This window comes from Petaurus breviceps, unplaced genomic scaffold (genome assembly GCF_028583685.1).
Source record: "Petaurus breviceps papuanus isolate PSGF00001 unplaced genomic scaffold, PetGlider_PUasm1.0 38, whole genome shotgun sequence".
NCBI lineage: Eukaryota > Metazoa > Chordata > Mammalia > Diprotodontia > Petauridae > Petaurus > Petaurus breviceps.
The window spans coordinates 82,602,715-82,620,212 of record NW_027186304.1 but is presented as its reverse complement, the minus strand read 5'-3'; the positions used below and the strand labels follow the sequence as shown (position 1 = coordinate 82,620,212).

The 17,498-nt window shown below is 37.6% G+C and overlaps 1 pseudogene; it reads right to left on the bottom strand.

The window, feature by feature from the left end:
* LOC138170279 (small ribosomal subunit protein mS26 pseudogene) overlaps positions 1 to 6,257 on the bottom strand; it is a 10,077-nt pseudogene extending 3,820 nt beyond the window's left edge.
* Between the last annotated feature and the right edge of the window lie 11,241 nt (positions 6,258 to 17,498).

Genomic DNA, 17,498 nt, shown 5'->3' with positions numbered 1-17,498 from the left:
GGGGAGGAGCTGCACTGTGACAGAGGCCCTGGCAGCCCTAAGTCCATAAGGGCCCAGTTGTGGGTTGGAGGATTGTAGAGAGACTTCAATCTTCTCCTCTAAATTATACTGAGTAATGAATGTTTCACATCTTCCTGCAACTGTAGAACTTCTGCCTCCTTTTCTTGGACAAAAGCTTCCATTTCCCGGGCCTTCTGCATCTCCTGCAGCTCCCGGAGCCCCTCCTGCTCCTGCTCTCGATGCCGAAGCCTTGAGATTCCCAGGGCCTGCAGCCCAGCATCGTCTGCTTGGTTCCAGGTCATGGGCTCCTTGTGTTCCTCAGGATCCTGGCCAGCTTTCAGCAGCCCAGCCTTCTGGTCATATGCTTTTCTCCAAACGTCTTCCATGAACTCAAGCCTGAGCCTTCGCAGTCTGTAACTCTTATACAACGCTCCATTAGCGTGTACATCTCGGCGGGATTTATCGAGGTTCGCAAGCGCCGGGTCTTGGACTTGGAGGGCGGGTCATTGCGGCTCTTACGGCCCCGTGCAGGAGTCAGCAACAGCGGTAAAGAAGTAGCTGGGACCGGAGGTCTAACAGAGCCGCCCAAGCGGCCCAAAGTCCGAGCATGGCCGTAACCGAGAGGCTCTTTCTCCAAAGGCTATTTTTTATTCTTCACATAACCAGGCCACTTTTTTTTTTCAATCTCATAGTTTGTTGATAAAATTCTTCACTTCGGTTTTTCTCCGTAGTTCTTTTTTTTTTTTTTGTATGTGTTAACAATCTGCACAACAATAGCAATCATGCACACACAGGCATGTCTTCATTGCTCTCTGTGACAGGTATTTTCAGTTGTTTCAAGACTAAAGGGATGCAGGATTCACAGTCATATAATGTCACCAATATAATAATGGAGCAACCTTTGCTTCTGGGAGGTTAGGGTCCTTAAAAGAGTTCTACAATTTTCTGAGAGCTATCTACCCCCTTTCCCTTTGTATGTTTCATATAAATTTGTATAAATAAATATTCCTAAAATTGTCCTTTTATATTATTCATGTAAGATATTCTAGAATCATGGAATTGTAGACTTAGAAAGGCCCTACCTCAGTACCCATCTAGCAAGTCACATCTGCAAAGAATTCTCACTGTATGTAATAAACACACAATGAGTGCTCATCCACTCTCAGCTTGAAGATTGCCAGGAAAAGGGGACCTGCCACCTCCCAAGGTATCCCACTTTGGCAACCACTGATTATTTATGACAGCCTTTCAATGATAAAAGACAACTATTATGATCTCTCACCACCACCACCACCACCATCACTAACACCCTAAATCTTCTCTTATCCAGGAAAAAAAAAAAAAGCATTCCCTATTATTTCAATGAATTCTCATATTCCCCTCCCTGGGAATCTCCTCTGGCAGTTTTTCCTTTCAGTGCATCTCCTCTTCCCTCTCTAATTTTTAATCTCTTCTTATCCACTGATTTCTTCCCTTCTGCCTTCAACCGTGCCCAAATTTCTTTCATCCTTAAAAAATCTTAACTTGACCCCACCATCCCTTAAGCTATTTAATAGACAAACTTCTAAGGGGAAAAGTTGGTCTCCGTAGTTCCATTTCTTGTTCACTTCTTACTCTTGAATAATATGACTTCCACTATTCAAGGTGGTGCAGTGGATAGTGTGCAGATCCTGGAGTCAGGAAGACTCATCTCATTGAGTTCAAATCTGACCTCAGACATTTACTGTGTGACCTTGGGCATGTCACTTAACCATGTTTTCCTTAGTTTCCTCATCTGGAAAATGAGTTGGAGAAGGAAATGACAACTTCAATATCTTTGCCAAGGAAAACCCCAAATGGGATCACCAAGAGTCAGACACAACAAACAAAAACATTTAATTGAAACCCCCTCCTCTAAAGTTACCAGTGATTACTTTATTGTTAAATCAGTGACCTTTATCAGCCTTTATCATTGACAACCTTTCTGTCATAATTGATCACCTCCTCATGAATACTTTCTCCTGTTATGGTGACTAAGACCACTCTGCTGTGGTTCTCATCCTATGTAAAAGACCAACCCTTCTCAGTTATTTTTGCAGAATTATCATCCATGCATTATGTGGGGATGCACCCCAGGTTCTGTCTTGCATTTTCTCCTCTAATTTCTTTGTATTCTCTCTTGGTAATTTGTGAATTCAACTCTTGTGAATTCAACTATTGAATTTATGCAGATAATGCCTAGATCTAAATATCAATTGTCTCCTGAGCTCACGTCCTGTTTCTCTGCTTGTGGAGACTTCTCCTTAGATTCCTATAGATATCTCCAATCCAATCTGGCCAAAATTAAACTCATTACCTTTCCCCCTAAACCCTTTTCTCTTCTTGATGCCCATATTTCTGTTGGGGATAGCAACATTTGTCTAGTCATCTAGGTTCATAAGCTAAGTAGGGGTCTACCCCAACCCTTCATACTCAACTTGTCCCCATATCCAATCAGTTTCTAAGTCATCAACTTGGCCTCCATTATATTTTTCCATCCACCCCATTTTCTCCACTTACAGACTCTTGGCTCTAGTTCAGGATCTTATCTCTTACCTGGACTTTAGCAATAGACTCCTGATCTCTTTGATCAAAATCTTTCCTATCTTTAATCAATCCTCTACACAGTTGCCAAATAAATACTCCTAAAGCACAGTTCTAACAATGTTACTCCCCAGCTCAAGAAATATCAATGACTCTTCATTACCTTTAAGATAAAAAACTTTTTTTTTTGCCCAAAGAGTTATTAAACTACTTTGACCCAGCAACACCATTACTTGGTCTATTTCTGTAGACAATTAGGGAAAAGGGAAAGGAATCTATATGTTCTAAAATGTTTATAGCAGCTTTCTTCATGGTGGCAAAGAACTGGAAATTGCAGGGATGCCCATCAATTGGCAAATGGCTAAACAAGTTGTGGTTTGTGTTCATGATGGAATATTACTCTGCTATAAGAAATGATGAATTCAATGATTTTAGAAAAACATGGAAGGACTTGCATGAAATAATGAAAAGTGAAATAGCAGAACCAAGAGAAAGTATAACAGCAATATTGTTTTAAGAATGACTTTGAGCAAATAAGTTATTTTGAACATTATAAATATCCAAATTAACTATAAAGCATAATGACAAAAGATGCTATCTGCATCCAGAGAAAGAACTGAGGAGATATATATATATATATTGGTCTAATGGTAGTCTAGGGCAGGGCAGGGGGAGGGAAGAAAAAAAGAAATGTACATGATAATTTTGTTGTATATTTGAAAGGAATAGCAAATTGTATACAGTAGATTTACAGTTTCATGTACAATCATCTTTCTATTGTACTATGTTATGGAAATGCTTGTTTTATTCCATAAATTAAAAATAAGATTAAAGTTGTTTTGTCATTCTAAACTCTGGATAATGTGGCTCCTTTTTCAGCCTTATTTAACTTTATTCACCTCCATGCAGTCTATGTTCTAGAATAGAGGTGTCAAACATATAGTCTGCCCCTACCTTGAACCTGAGATCTCAGTTGGAGTTTAGGTTATTATTGTTGTTCAATTGTTTTTCAATCATGTCTATTGCTATAGTTCAGGTAAGAGGTGAGGTCCTAAACTAGAGCCAAGACTCTATAAGTGGAGAGAATGGGATGGATGGAAAAATATCATGAAGGTCAAGTTGACAAGACTTGGAAACTGATTTGATATGGGAATAAGTTAGTATGAAGGGTTGATCCCATTTGGGGTTTTCTTAGCAAATATACTGGAGTAGCTTGCCATTTCCTTCTCATTTTACAGATAAGGAAACTGAGGCAAATTGGATTAAGTGACTTGTCCAGTGTCATACAAATAGAACTAAATTAAAATGCAAGCCCAAGTACAACCAGAACCAAATTAAAAATGTAATTGGGAAATATTTAACAAAATAAATATAAATACAATGTATATAGATAATGTTAATATGTTATTTTCTAGGTCAATAGGAAAACATCCTTATATACAGTGGTGCCCATTTCTATTTAAGTTTGACATCACTGTTCTAGATAAACTAAGACAGCTGCCTGCTCTTCCCCATATGTGAAATGCTGCTACCTTTACCTTTTGGAACCTCTATTTTCCTTCAAGGCTAAGCTCATTTACTACCCCCTTTAAGAGTCCTTTCCTGATTCATTCCTTTCCAGGTTGCTTTGCTGATTCATCTTCATAGGACTTTGTCTGCCATGCCATAGAAAACTCATTACCATGGAGGTTCACTCCCTCTGGACCACTCCTCACACTGGAAAGCCTTTTGATCACTGAAGCCTCATCTTCTGATTGGCTGGTTCTGCTCATAACCTTCTATTTAAGGTGAAGGCCAAAGATATTTTCATTCCTCTCCAGGTTGCACAACTGACTCATCTGTATCTGATTTTTTTTCTGCCATATCCCAATGGCCAGTACCTTTGTCCTCAGCTTCCCTTTCAGTTCCCATTTATATGTTCCTTTTCCCCATTAGAATGTAAGCTTTTTGAAGGTAGTAACTGTTTCTGATTCTACTTATATCCCCTCTACTTAGCACTGTGTGTAGCACATAGTGTTTAATAAATGCTTGTTGACAAATGGGTGAGGGAATAAGCATTTTACAAATATTATTTCGTTTGACTCCCACAGCTTTGTGAGGGAGGTGCTCATATTATCTCTTTTTTATAGCTGATGAAACTGAGACAAACAATGGTTACGTGACTTGTCCAGAGTCAGACAGCTAGTGTCTAAGGCTGAATTTGAACTCGTCTTCCTGACTCCATGTTCAGAGCTCTATCCACTGCACCACCTAGCTGCACTGAAGCCTCAGGTCTTTTTCAGACAAACCTACTTGAGAAGTTGATTTTTTTTTTTAGCCTAAGTGTATGATTTTCTATTTAGCACTACTGAAGTGCATGTTATTTGGTTCAGTACAATATTCTAGTTTGACAAGATCTTTTCAGTCCATGAATCTGTCATCTAGAGTGTTAGCTACCACCCTCCAGCTATGAATAACTTTTTAATTTGATGATCATTTGATCTACGCTTTTATCCAAATCATTGATAAAAAAGATAAATAGATGGAGAATGGTTGCAAAGTTACTATTGAAACCAATAACAAATATTCTGAGAACAGCCAAACACCCAGTTTTAAATCTATCTAATAACATTATTTTCTAGTTGGCATATCTACATCTTTTTCATAAAAAATAATTCAGGTTTTCCTGACTCCAAATCCACTCTGAGCAGTGGTTCTGCACATACTCTTTTACTCAATATAGTTTGTTTTTTATCTTTTCTTTTATATACTTAGCTTCTTTCACCAAAGCCATAGCTCTCATTGTACTTTCTTTGCTGGACTGTGTCAGGTTCTTATGATCCATTAGATGTACTAATATGTGAGTTCTATTGGTTATTCATCTAACTGAATTTCATTATCCAGACAAGAGGCCTTCTTTATCCACTTGGCCTTGGGTTTTCTTGTCTTGCTGGCCATTCTAAACTCTTCTCAGTGGTTACAAATCTTTTCTAGGAGACTACAATGTTACAGAGTTTGATGCAATCAATATCGATGGGGAAACCATTTATAATCTTATTTTATTGTATGTCATATCACCATAATTATACCGCCATTAGAATAATGAAATTTACCTTTAGTTGTCAAAGACTGATAAAATTGCATTTTCTCCTCTTCATTAAAATTTAAGAAAGATATCCAGCATTCTACTATATTTTGGTATTAAGATATTTTTGGTTGATTTTAAATTAGATTGGCACTGTGTCACAACCACATGTCTTATTAACCTAACCCAGGTGTGGGGAACCTTCGGCCTTAAGGTATTTGACTGTAAAATTTGGATACAGTCAAAAGGCTTAACTTAAGGATTTAGAAGGCCACACCTGAGTAGCATTTTGGGTTGTTGTTTTTGTTTGTTTCTTTGTTTTGCTTTGTTTTTTGCTTTATTGCCTAAAATAGTATTCAAAGTTTTACAACTTAATTAAAGGCAAAGATTCAGGATTCTCACTTCAAAGTTATTAATTTAGTTTAGTTTTATGTTTTAAAAAAGTTCATTCCCACTGTCTTAGAGTGATGTGCAGTACCCTATATCCTAACAGTACAAAGCTCTCAATTTCATTATTTAGATTTCTCAGACTGACTCTTTTGTATCCTTCATGGCTGAGTAACATGTAGCCCATGCAGTCCATTGCTGCTAATTCTGTGATTTTAACCTTCACGTGCCTCCATTCACCCATCTTCAAAAATGTGGGAATATCTCACAATGGCTATACTGAGGATTAGCCAGAGTCATTCAAGTGTTTAGAGAACTTTAAATGACTGCCCCCCTGAGATTGTGAAGTATTCACCCCACATCTGAATGTTTGTAGAATAGCACGGCATTGCTCCCGAGCCTCTAAATGGGTGGGAGGGGGGTGTTCTCATTTTGGCCTGCTGCTTTGTTTCCAACTTCAACACATCATAGCCCATTACCAGCCACAGCATGGGGAAAGGACTTCAAAGCAGAGAAAAGGTAAAACAAAATGTCAACTTCCAGAACACTTTAAATAGCTGCTTTTTTTTTTTTAAAGGCTGGGAGTGGTAAACCACTGGATGGAAACTGTGAACCAGGGAACTGTAGGCAGGATTGGGGAAAAGGGAAAACCTGTGTTTTCCTCATACTTAGAGAGAATGGAATTTTCCTTTACCTTTTATTGAAATTCAACAGAAAACAAAAATTCTTTTCATTTTAAGAGCCTCTTTCACTAAGTTCATTTGATTGCTCTCGAGAGATGATTAATGGTTCATACACTAGAATTCACTAGAAGGAAAGGCACTGAAAATTGTTATCATGTGGAAGTGAAAAAATGAATGAGGTGCTCGGGCTAGGTATTCATTTGATTTTCTGGAGGAGTAAATTACCATTGCTACCTGAGTATGAAGAGCAGAATTGCAGCAATTCTCTGAATAACTGAGAAGTTTTGCTTCAGTGGTTTACATTTTTCAGGCAGAGGTGTTTCTGAATTTCTTTTTTCTTGGGTTATCTACTTGCCCCAGTTCTCCCTGTAATTTGCACATGGAAACCCAACATCAAAGAATATAATTTTAGTGGCCAAATGTTGTGGTTGGGTCCAGGAACTTTAGCAGCATGGGGCTGACAAGGGTCATTAACTGAAACACAGGTGCTATTTTAAAAATCACTTTTTCAAAAAAATAGAAACACCATAAAAGGCTTGACATCTGCTTGTTGTCATATCATACAGGGGATTTTTGTCCATCTATGTCCTTGACTTAGACGGCCTCTGAGGTCCTCTGAGATTATGTTCTTCTGTGATTCTGATACCTTCTTTTGTTGCTGCTACTGTCTTTAAAGTACACAAGCAAGCAATCTGAAACGTTTATAGACAGATAAGGACCTGGGTGTGCAAATAGATACTTTTTAAATTTTTTTTTATCATTTTCTTCAGTGTAAACCACCGTTATTGCTTCTTGTCCTTCATTTTCAAAGAGAACCAATAACATCACAGAGTAAGGTCTTGACTTGCACATGAATTGGATTTAAGTGAGGCAGAGATGCGTGAAGTTATCAGCCTTCCTCTTTTCCAGAATCATTGAAGTCCAGTAGCAGGACAAAACTCAGGGTGACTGGCAATGGCCTGGGATGCAATGGAGGACCTTGACTTCTTTACTGTCTAACCAAGCTCTAAGCACTCCACAGAGCCTGCTTCAGCCACCTTCATGGCCTTTGGAACAAATTGTTCTCATCCACCCATTCTGCCAGGACAAGTCTCCACACTCTTGGGGCAGACATCCCCCTAACTCACTTATGGGTTTGAGGCCTTTTGGTTATCCTCAATCTGGTTTAGCCTCTCTGCTGAGATGTTTTCACCTGGGTGTGGCTGCTACACATGCTTCTGCTTCTTGGAACCATAGGTGAGAATTAGGTAACAGGTAGACACCACAATGGCATGTGTAGCCCTGGGGAGGGCTCAGTAAGCCCTCACATCACAGGTTCTAGTCCTTCATGAACACCCCATACACAATTTATATAGTAACAACTACTACACAAGAATTTGCAGAGCTGTGAAGATCCCAGATATTGTTTCTTTGGGAGTCTATGCTTGAATCTTGGGAGAGCCACCCAACTGTTCTAGTGAATAAGTCTCATTTCAATTTTCTACTTTTCAGTCTTGTAAAAGTTCCACCTCTTGAAATCTCTAGTTTCTTTCAAAGCTCAGCTCAGACTTGAGGCTTTTTATCATGTCACCACCACCACCACTCCATCTATTAGAGCCTTTCCTAACAAAATCACTCTCAATTTATTTTATTTTGTTTTTGATGAATATCTTTACATATTTTATATTGCATGACACTTTTCCTAAATAGAATACAAACTCCTAAAGTGCAGAGTGTTGGGGTTTTTTGTCTTTGAATCTTAAGTGCTTAGTACAGTGCCTGGCATACAGTAGGTGCTTAATAAGTGTTTGATTGATTGATTGATTGGAAACTCCCACCACTGATGTAGATTAGAAACTGATCAGTAACTGCCACATAAATTGTAAAACCAGTAGTACTAATTAGAATTTTAAAAACAGCGTCCAAAACCAGAATTGTGGTCAATTTGAGGTTTTACAGATGGTGAAAGGAATTAGAAAACATTGAATTAAATTTGCATATAAATGTTCACTTCTATTGAGACTTGATTGTTGAGAATCATAGGACTTTAGCATGGGCAAGGACTATCAAGATCATCTAGTCCTAGACTCTCATTTTACAGAGGAAGAAACTGAGTTAATGAACTACCCAAGATTACATAATTCCCTCCTTTCAATCCAGTAGTTTCTTCAGCAGGTCAGGATGCCTTCCAGGATGTTTTTGTAAGTCAGATATTATCTCTCAGCTGAATGTTTGGATAATAAGATGTTCCTGTTCATATATTTACATTTTTATTAAATTGTTGACTGATTTATTCCCACAAGAATATCCAAATGTGAAAGATAATTGATTTGTTGAATGTATTTACATTATAAATTAGTTCTGAATTTTCACTATTATCTGAGAAACATGGAATGTGATGATGGCAAGATCATGGGTTTATGAAGCACTTTCTAGTGGACAAAGCACTTTCACATATGTGCTCTAAATTTATCCTCCCAACAACTCTCTTTGGTAGCCATGGGAGGTAGCAATGCTTTCTGATTTAACAGATGGGGAAGCTGAGTCTCAGAGAGGTCATGACTTCTGGCTAGTAAGTGGCAAAACCAGGACCAAAACTATACTCCAGGCACCCAATATAAAAACTTTCTACTCTGCCATTTGGTTTCCAATATTGGAAGCTGTGCCACATTCTCATATTTATTCCTAAATATAGCCAGTAAGCATCAGAGGTAGCCTGAATGAAGTTCTTCATGGTTTAAAGGCAAGCTCCCTTCCCACAAGACCGCACTTGCTCTTACAGGGAGAGGAACGGGGAAGACCTGTGATTTCATTGACATAGAGAACACCGGGATGAGGAAACTCCTTCTTCCGATGAAGGCTGCATATTCTCTGCAATTTACATCCTAAGAGTTGCTCAAGATATAGAAAGATTCAATGAATTTTTCTAGCTCTCTGTCAACTATGCTGTACTGCCTCCAACATAGATATTTTATCTTCTATTTTATAAGTGAGGAAATGGAGTATCAAAAAGGGTGAGTTCCCAACTATCACATTGCTAAGAGGTATCATACCCTCTCCTGCCTTGGTTCAAAGAGTACAATGAACTTTCTAAAATACTGTCTTGCTTCTTATAATAATACTATTAATTATGAAATATATATCATATATATGGTGTGTGTATATATGTGTCTGTGTGCATGTAAATACACACACACCTATATTGTTATATTAGATTGTAAGCTCCTCGAGGGCAAGGACCATCTTTTTTCTCTCATATCCTCAGTGTTTAGTACAGTGCCTGGCACATAATAGGTGCTTAAATAATAAATACTGATCAATCAGTTATAATATACATATATACACACCCACACATATATGTATATATAAATAAACATATATATATCAATTGGTTATATATAATAATTGTCATTTTATTCTTTTCTATAAGCCTTTATGCCCACTTTCACTTTATAATCCAATACTTCCAGCTGGGCGGTTCTGACATTAATGTCCTCCAAGATTTCATAGACAAAGGGAAGCTTAATTCCAGCACCATAATTCCCATGCTCTTACCTGTAATAACTTTGATGTCAGTTTGGAAGTGTTTAGTCAGTCTTCATCCAATATGCAGTTTGCTGATCTAGCCCAATATTCTGAGCTATAGAACTAATGAGAATTTGCAACTGACATGAATTTACTAGTGGAAAAGTGATAGGTAACTCAGTGACTTTGGGTAATCATTAAAGTTCTCTACACCTCAATTCATTCATCTGTAAAATAATGAAAATAACACTTGTATTGCCTCTCATGGTTACAGTAAGAAAAGCATTTTGTAAACAAATTGCTATGGGAAAAGTGAGCTATTCTCACACCCATCAAGTTGGCAAAAATGTCAAAAGAGGAAAAGGACAAATGTTGGAAGAACTATGGGAAAACAGGAACATTAATGCATAGTTGATGGGGCCAGAGATTGAGCCATTGTGGAAAGCAATTTGGAATGCTATTCGAATATACCATTACTACATCTACATGGCCAAGTAGATCAGAGAAAGAAGATATGCAATCATATATAAAAAAATATTTATAGCATATCTCCTCATAAGAACCCCAAACTGAAAACTAAGAAGGTGTCTACTGGAATGATGAGGAAATTATGGTTTATGAATTTAGTGGAATATTATTGTGCCATAAGAAATGAATAGTTTCAGAGGAAACTAGGAAGAGCTCTGTGAACTAATGCAGGATGAAGTTAGCAGAGCTACAAGAACAATTTACACATGGATAATAGTTTTATAAAGAAAAAATGTTGAAAGACTTTTGACAACTTTAAAAGAACTTTAGATTAATAAAATCATAGACTTAAAATCCAGAATGAGTCATATATTTTTGTCAAATGTGGGAATTTTGTCAAACGTGTTTCATTGTATTATGCATGTTTGTTGTGTTTTTTTTATTATTATTCAATAGTAAGTCGAGTGGATGAGATAATAAATTTTTTAAATAGATTTTTTTCAGTGAGTTATTATTATCATTCAAAATGTGGATGAAAATTTGGTCAGTAACCTCAAGGAAATTGAGAGAAAATTGGGCAGAGGAGGTTGAAATTTGTTGAGTATAACAGATTTGTTGCATTGACACCTGAAACTTATCAATGCAGATAGCTAAAAGTTAATTACAAACACAGGATTGAGGACTGGTGAAATCAAACCCAAATGCATAAATTTTGAAGGTAGCCATATATAATGCAAGTTAAAACCATAAGAAGGGATGAACAACACAAAACTACCACCACCTCTGCCACTCACCTCCTACACACATAAACACATACAAGAGCATGAAAGAGGCAAAGCAGATGAACAAGGGCTGAGTTCTGAGCAACGCATAGAAAAATGGTGAAAGGAAAAGAAGCCGGTAGAAGAGTGTTAGAGAGAAAGGGGAACCATAATACTTTCTGTCTATCAAGGCTTTAAGAGTTTTACAGAACTTCTATACATTATCTTATCTGATCCTCACAACTCTATTAAGTAAATATTACAGACATTTTACTCTTCTTCTCCTTTTTTACAAATTAGGGAACTGGTTGAGAATTAAATGACTTGCCCATGCTCTTATAGTGGGCAAGTTTCAGAGGCAGTAGTCAAAACCAAGTTTTACTAATTCCAGGTTCGTATTCATTGCCCTAAATGGGAAAGTAAAAACATCATGAATTTCAAAAATGATAGAGTTTAATCAAGAAAAGGGTACTCAGTACTAACCCTTTCAACCAAGAGGTAAAGAAGAAATAGAAAGGACCATGAATTATAAAGAGAAGAGTATTGTAGAACTTAAAAAAAAAAACAAAGAAATATTTCTGTAAAGTCTTAGAGAAGATAGATTCTCTAGGGAATTTCTAACAATTAGAACTATTGAACAGTGGAAAAGACAGGCTTTCAAAGCAGTGAGCTGATGTCACCAGAAATATTCAGGAAGAGGTCAGGAAAATGATGGAAAGGAAATACATCAGAGGGAGCTTGGAATAGTTGACCCCAAGGATCCTTCTAACTCTAAAATTCCATAATTTAAGGGACCAAGTAGTGAGGAAGTAGAGATGTTGAACTACTTGAGAAATTGAGCCATGAAAAGTAGGTGGAAAAGAATTGGCAATCTAAGGAGAAGTGAGCAAAATCAATTGAAGTTTTTACCTGTTTAAATTTTTTTTTTAATATAGAGGATATGTGTACATGTTAAGAGAAGGAAAGAAAGCAAGATGGAGGCCCACATTCAAGGCACTGAGAAAGAATCTATAAGTGTTAGAAGAGGACACATAACATTAGAATTAACCCTACTTAATTAGATAGATATTGGTTCCATTTGACCCTACCATGAAGAAGAGATGAGCTTTTTAGTGTACTACCAAAGCTGTGTCAGAGCATAGTCAATGTCTATCCCTTCCCATAAAATCGAGGATTTAAGGGATCTTTTTAGGGGTGTGGGGGTGAAGGTAGGGAAGTAGCAGACATCATTATAATGCATGTACCTTCAGGGTCATCCAGAGCTGTAAACAATTGTGCCTTGGACTTTTCTAGAGCATCTGTCTGCTCATGGGCCACATTTCCAGTGTCAATAGCATCAAGCAAAAGGTATGTTATTTTCTAACTCTTACACCCATCCCACAATGGATTATGTTTAGAAAGAAAACACATAAATCAAGTGACATTTTGTTGGGAAGTGCATTCTTTTTATCAGCAAAGAGCAAGAAAATTTGTGGCTTGATAGGGAAAGAACATGGCCTTTTCAGGTTGAAATGTACTTTTACCTCCGCTACTGGTTTAGAAATGTTCTCGATATACACAAAGGATTTTTTAAAAACTAAAAACGCAGTGCCTCAGGGAGTGCTGCTAGTTTAAATAACACATGAAAAGTATTTATGAGCCCCTTTTTATGAGGTGGTCAAAGCAAAGACCATCCAGCATGTAACATAAGACTGGCTTAAGAAGAAAGACTTTCCAAACCACATTGGAGAGTTAAGCATGAATGGAATTTTATTTCAGTCTCTATTGCTTATTTAAATTAATGATGTTTTCAGATGGGGCCTAAATGATAATGCAGATCAAGGTGAGGCTTGCCAGGAATAGAATACACTACTCTATTATTCAAAGAATGTTATTGAGTAATGTTAAAATAATCTGAAATATATGGGATTAACAAAAAGTAGGTTTCTGGACAATGGTGTGGTATGGGAAGAAGAATAATTGTAATAGTCAGAAGTCCATTTTGAGATATCTGGATTGAAAATTTAGATAGGACAGTCATCCCTCTGCTTTCATCCATCCATCATGTTTTGTAAATGTGGCTATCCTGTCTATTTAATAACAAAAACCAGTAAATAGGTCTCAAGATAAACAAAAGCCCCCAAAATATGATTATAGCAACTTCTTCAGTCAGTGTGGAACATGGTCTTGTCATACCATGACAATGATGCTGACCTACCATGAGGAAAGTGCAGACTTTGAGTTTGGGGTTTTGTTTTATTTTTTCCTAGTAGTAGGGTTTGGATGGATTAAATCACACTCTTTGCCTGGCACTACACAAAACCAAAAGCATGTGTCTGCTGGCTAGTTGGCATACTGTGACTAGAACAAAGTTAACCAACCCACACAAGAATCTAACCCAGATTGTTGGTCTCACTGACACCCTATTCATACCAACCTAAGAAAACTGACGGTATAATGAATTTGAATGTTCGGAATTCTCTTGCTTAGACATCAAGGGATCCAAGATCTAATCCAAGTCATTAGGCCTTCCATCAAAAAACTTGTTAGTACTACAAAATCAACATAGAGTAATGCCCTGAGGCTACATGCCTTCTATATGTAGTGGAGGTAGGGAAGCTAGATTTATTTAATTATTTAAAAATAATCAAATCTACCCAAAACAACAACATCAGAAATCACACATTTCCAATACCAAAAGTATCAATCTATACACAGTGTATCTGTGATGACTGGCTTTGATAGACTTGGGCTCCCCTCAGCAATGCAAGGTTATAAGACATCTCCAAAAGACTCTGAAAGGGCATCCTTTCCATCCAGAGAAAGAATTAGGGAGTCTGAATGCAGATTGAAGCAAACTGCTTGCTCTCTCTCTTTTTCATTTTGTTTTTTATTTCTTCTTCCTCATTATTCATTCTATTGGTTATAAATCATTTTTCTTTACAACTTGACTAATGTTTAATGTGAAGGTATATGTAGAATCTATATCTGATTGCAAGCCACCAAAGGGGAGGTGGGAGGAGGAGGGTGGGAGAGAAAATTTGAAACTCAAAAACTTAAGGAATGAATGTTGTAAACAAATAGTAAATAATTTTTTTTCAAGTATCAGTCTAGGTTCTCTCAGTTGAAGAAAGAAATCATATATGTATTTCTTACACAAAAGCTCTTAAACATGTTCAAGCAGAAAAAAATACACAAAAACGATGAATTATTCATTGATGTAATGCTCAAAACACTCAATTTTATCCTTGAATGAATCAGAATTGACTATTTTTGAGTGATTTTGAGAACCCAGCCTGTCTAATCAGCTTCCCCACCCCCAAAGTATTTTGCCTTGTTACTTGATGACTTAATGGCTCAAATTGACTGATCCAAGTCTATTGCTATGCAACATTGTTGCTATTAATTAAGATACCAAGAAGTAAAAGAAATAACCCCTAATTTTATAGCTGGGGAAATAAGCTACACCTACAGGAAAACAACTTACAGAAAATGCAAGACAGCATGTTGTCTTCTCCCAAATGTCGAGTAGAGATTGTAAATACCCCAACTGGGACAATATAAGCTCTATTCCTTGCTCAGAGTTCAGGCAAGGGGAGCCCATGAATCAAACATTTACAAGATGTAGAGAGATACATAATCACAATTAGATTCCTTATAAATACATAAATTTCTGCTTCACATTGTGTTCACAGGTTTAAAGATGATGCCCCTTCAGAATAGGAGCATGATGTTAACCCTGTTAACCATGATGATGCGTTTAGGCCACATGTTTTTCTTGTCTCGGATCCTCACAAACTTGCCCAACTTACTTACGTTCAGTAATTTAATTTCCCTGTCTACAAACTGGAGGTGTGTTTGTAGATGAGGTCTACTATAGATGAGGTCTACACTACTAGATGAGGTCTAATTGCAAACTACTCCCAGTTATGTTCATTCTATTTAATGTGCTTTATAAGAATCAGATGTGGAATTCTCTGTGGTTGTTCTTTTAACTCTGTAAAAACCATAGGACAAAAGGAATTTAAAATTAAAAAGGAACTAAAAAAACTATGATATAAGAATCAAATGTTTGAAATATCTCCCTTCCTAATTTGCTTTGTAAAGAAATGGACTGACTGCTTTCAAATGAATCCTAATTACATGCATGTGCAAAACCATCAGTGAAGCCTAGATGTGCAATTAAATGCCTGATTATGCTAAACCTGGGTGTCCTTTATTCCTTGCATATGCCCTCTGCAATGCACACAGTAGTCTCTTTGCCTTGAGCATAACTTCTTCAAAACATTTAAAGGCCCTACAAGTGCAATTGTGTGTCTAATTAGAAATTAAAGTTTTTGAGTTTAAGCATGAAACTGAACCTCAACTCTGCTCTGCATGGGAAATCTCAGCTGGAAAATTTTATAACTCTCTAACTCATGGCTATGAACCCAAGAAGAGCAGAGCGAGAAGCTTGCTAGGCCAGCATTCACTCAAGGTGTTTGATTTGTGTCTTCCAGCATATTTCAAGCTTGGTCATGCTCAAGTCTTGAAGTAGGATGAAGTGAGATTCAGTTATTTTCCAGTAATATTTGGAAAGTTCTTAATTTCCTCCTACTGTTAAGCAGGAAGAGAAGAGTACGGAGGGAAGGAATGGGAAAGTCTCCTTTGGTACTCCTACAATTTTGTTTCTGCCTTCAAGAAAGGGAAATATTGGGGCGGCCAGGTGGTGCAGTGAGTAAGAGTGCTGGCCCCGGTGTTGGGAGACCCAGGATCAGTTCCGGCCTCAGATACTTGGCACCCACACAAAATAACTGGCCGTGTAACCTTGAGCAAGTTACTTAACCCCAATTGCTTAGAAAAAAAAAAAAAGGGAAATATTCCTGCATAGTTCCTTTTCCTAAACCAAGGAAGTTTTCTGAGGAGACTGATCCACTGAAAACAAGATTGCTCTTAGAAATAACTGTGGATTACCCAAAATATATTCTCCAGCACCTGGAAGCAAGGGTGAATGTTCTAACTGTGGTATAACAGTTTGGAAAATTCTGGAGCAGAGCAGTAACACTCATTGGTAGCTTAGTCAGTCAATAAACATTTATTAAGTGCCTACTGTGTGCCAGGCTAAGTGCTAAGCATTGGAAGGATAAAGAGAGGTAGAAGAGAGCCCCTCGCGATCTCACAGTGTAATGGGGAGGAAAAATGCAAACGACTATGAATGAATAATTTATATACAGTATAAATTAGAAATCATCATCAGAGGGGAGGCACTAGAAGTAGGGAGAATTAGAAAAGGCTTTCTGTAGAAGGTGAGATTTTAGCTGGGACTTGAAGAAGGCCAGAGAAGTCAGGAGGCAGCCAAATGGAAGGAGAGCTTTCCAGGCATGGGGCCCAGAGTTGGGAGATGGAATATCTTGTTCAGATCAATGTCATTGGACTGCAGAGTATGGGTGTAAAAGGGGCAAACAGTGAGAAGAAGGTTAGGTGGTGAAAGGATGTAATATGTAGAAAGACTGGAAAAGAGGGAAAGGGGGGGGGGGTATGAAGGGCTTTGAATACCAAACAGGATTTTTATATTTAATGGTGGAGGTGATAGGGAGCTTCTGAAGTTTATTGAGTAGGGGGGTGACATGATCAGACCTGCATTTTCTGAAGATCATTTTGATAGCTGAGTGGAGAATGGACTGGTATAGGGAGAGACTTGTGGCAAGCAGACCAACCAGCAAGCTACTGCAATAGTCCAGGTGTTGGGTAATGAGGGCCCTTAATAGGCTAGAAGCAGAGTCAGAGGAGAAAAATAAGTGTGTTCCAGGGATGTTACAAAGGCAAAATCAATAAGCATTAGCAACAGATTGACTGGAGGGAGAGGGTGGGGTTAAAGATGACTTCTAGGTTGTGAGCTTGGGTGACTAGGGGGATGGTGGTACCATTCAATAGTAATATGGAAGTTAGGAAGAGGGAAGGGTTTTGATTTGGTTTTTTTGGAAGGGAAAGATGAGTTCTATTTTGGACATGTTGGGTTTACATCTACTATAGAAAATCCTGTTTGAAATGTCCAATAGGTAATTGAAAATGTGAGACTGGAAGTTCGCAGAGAGATTAGGACTGGATAAG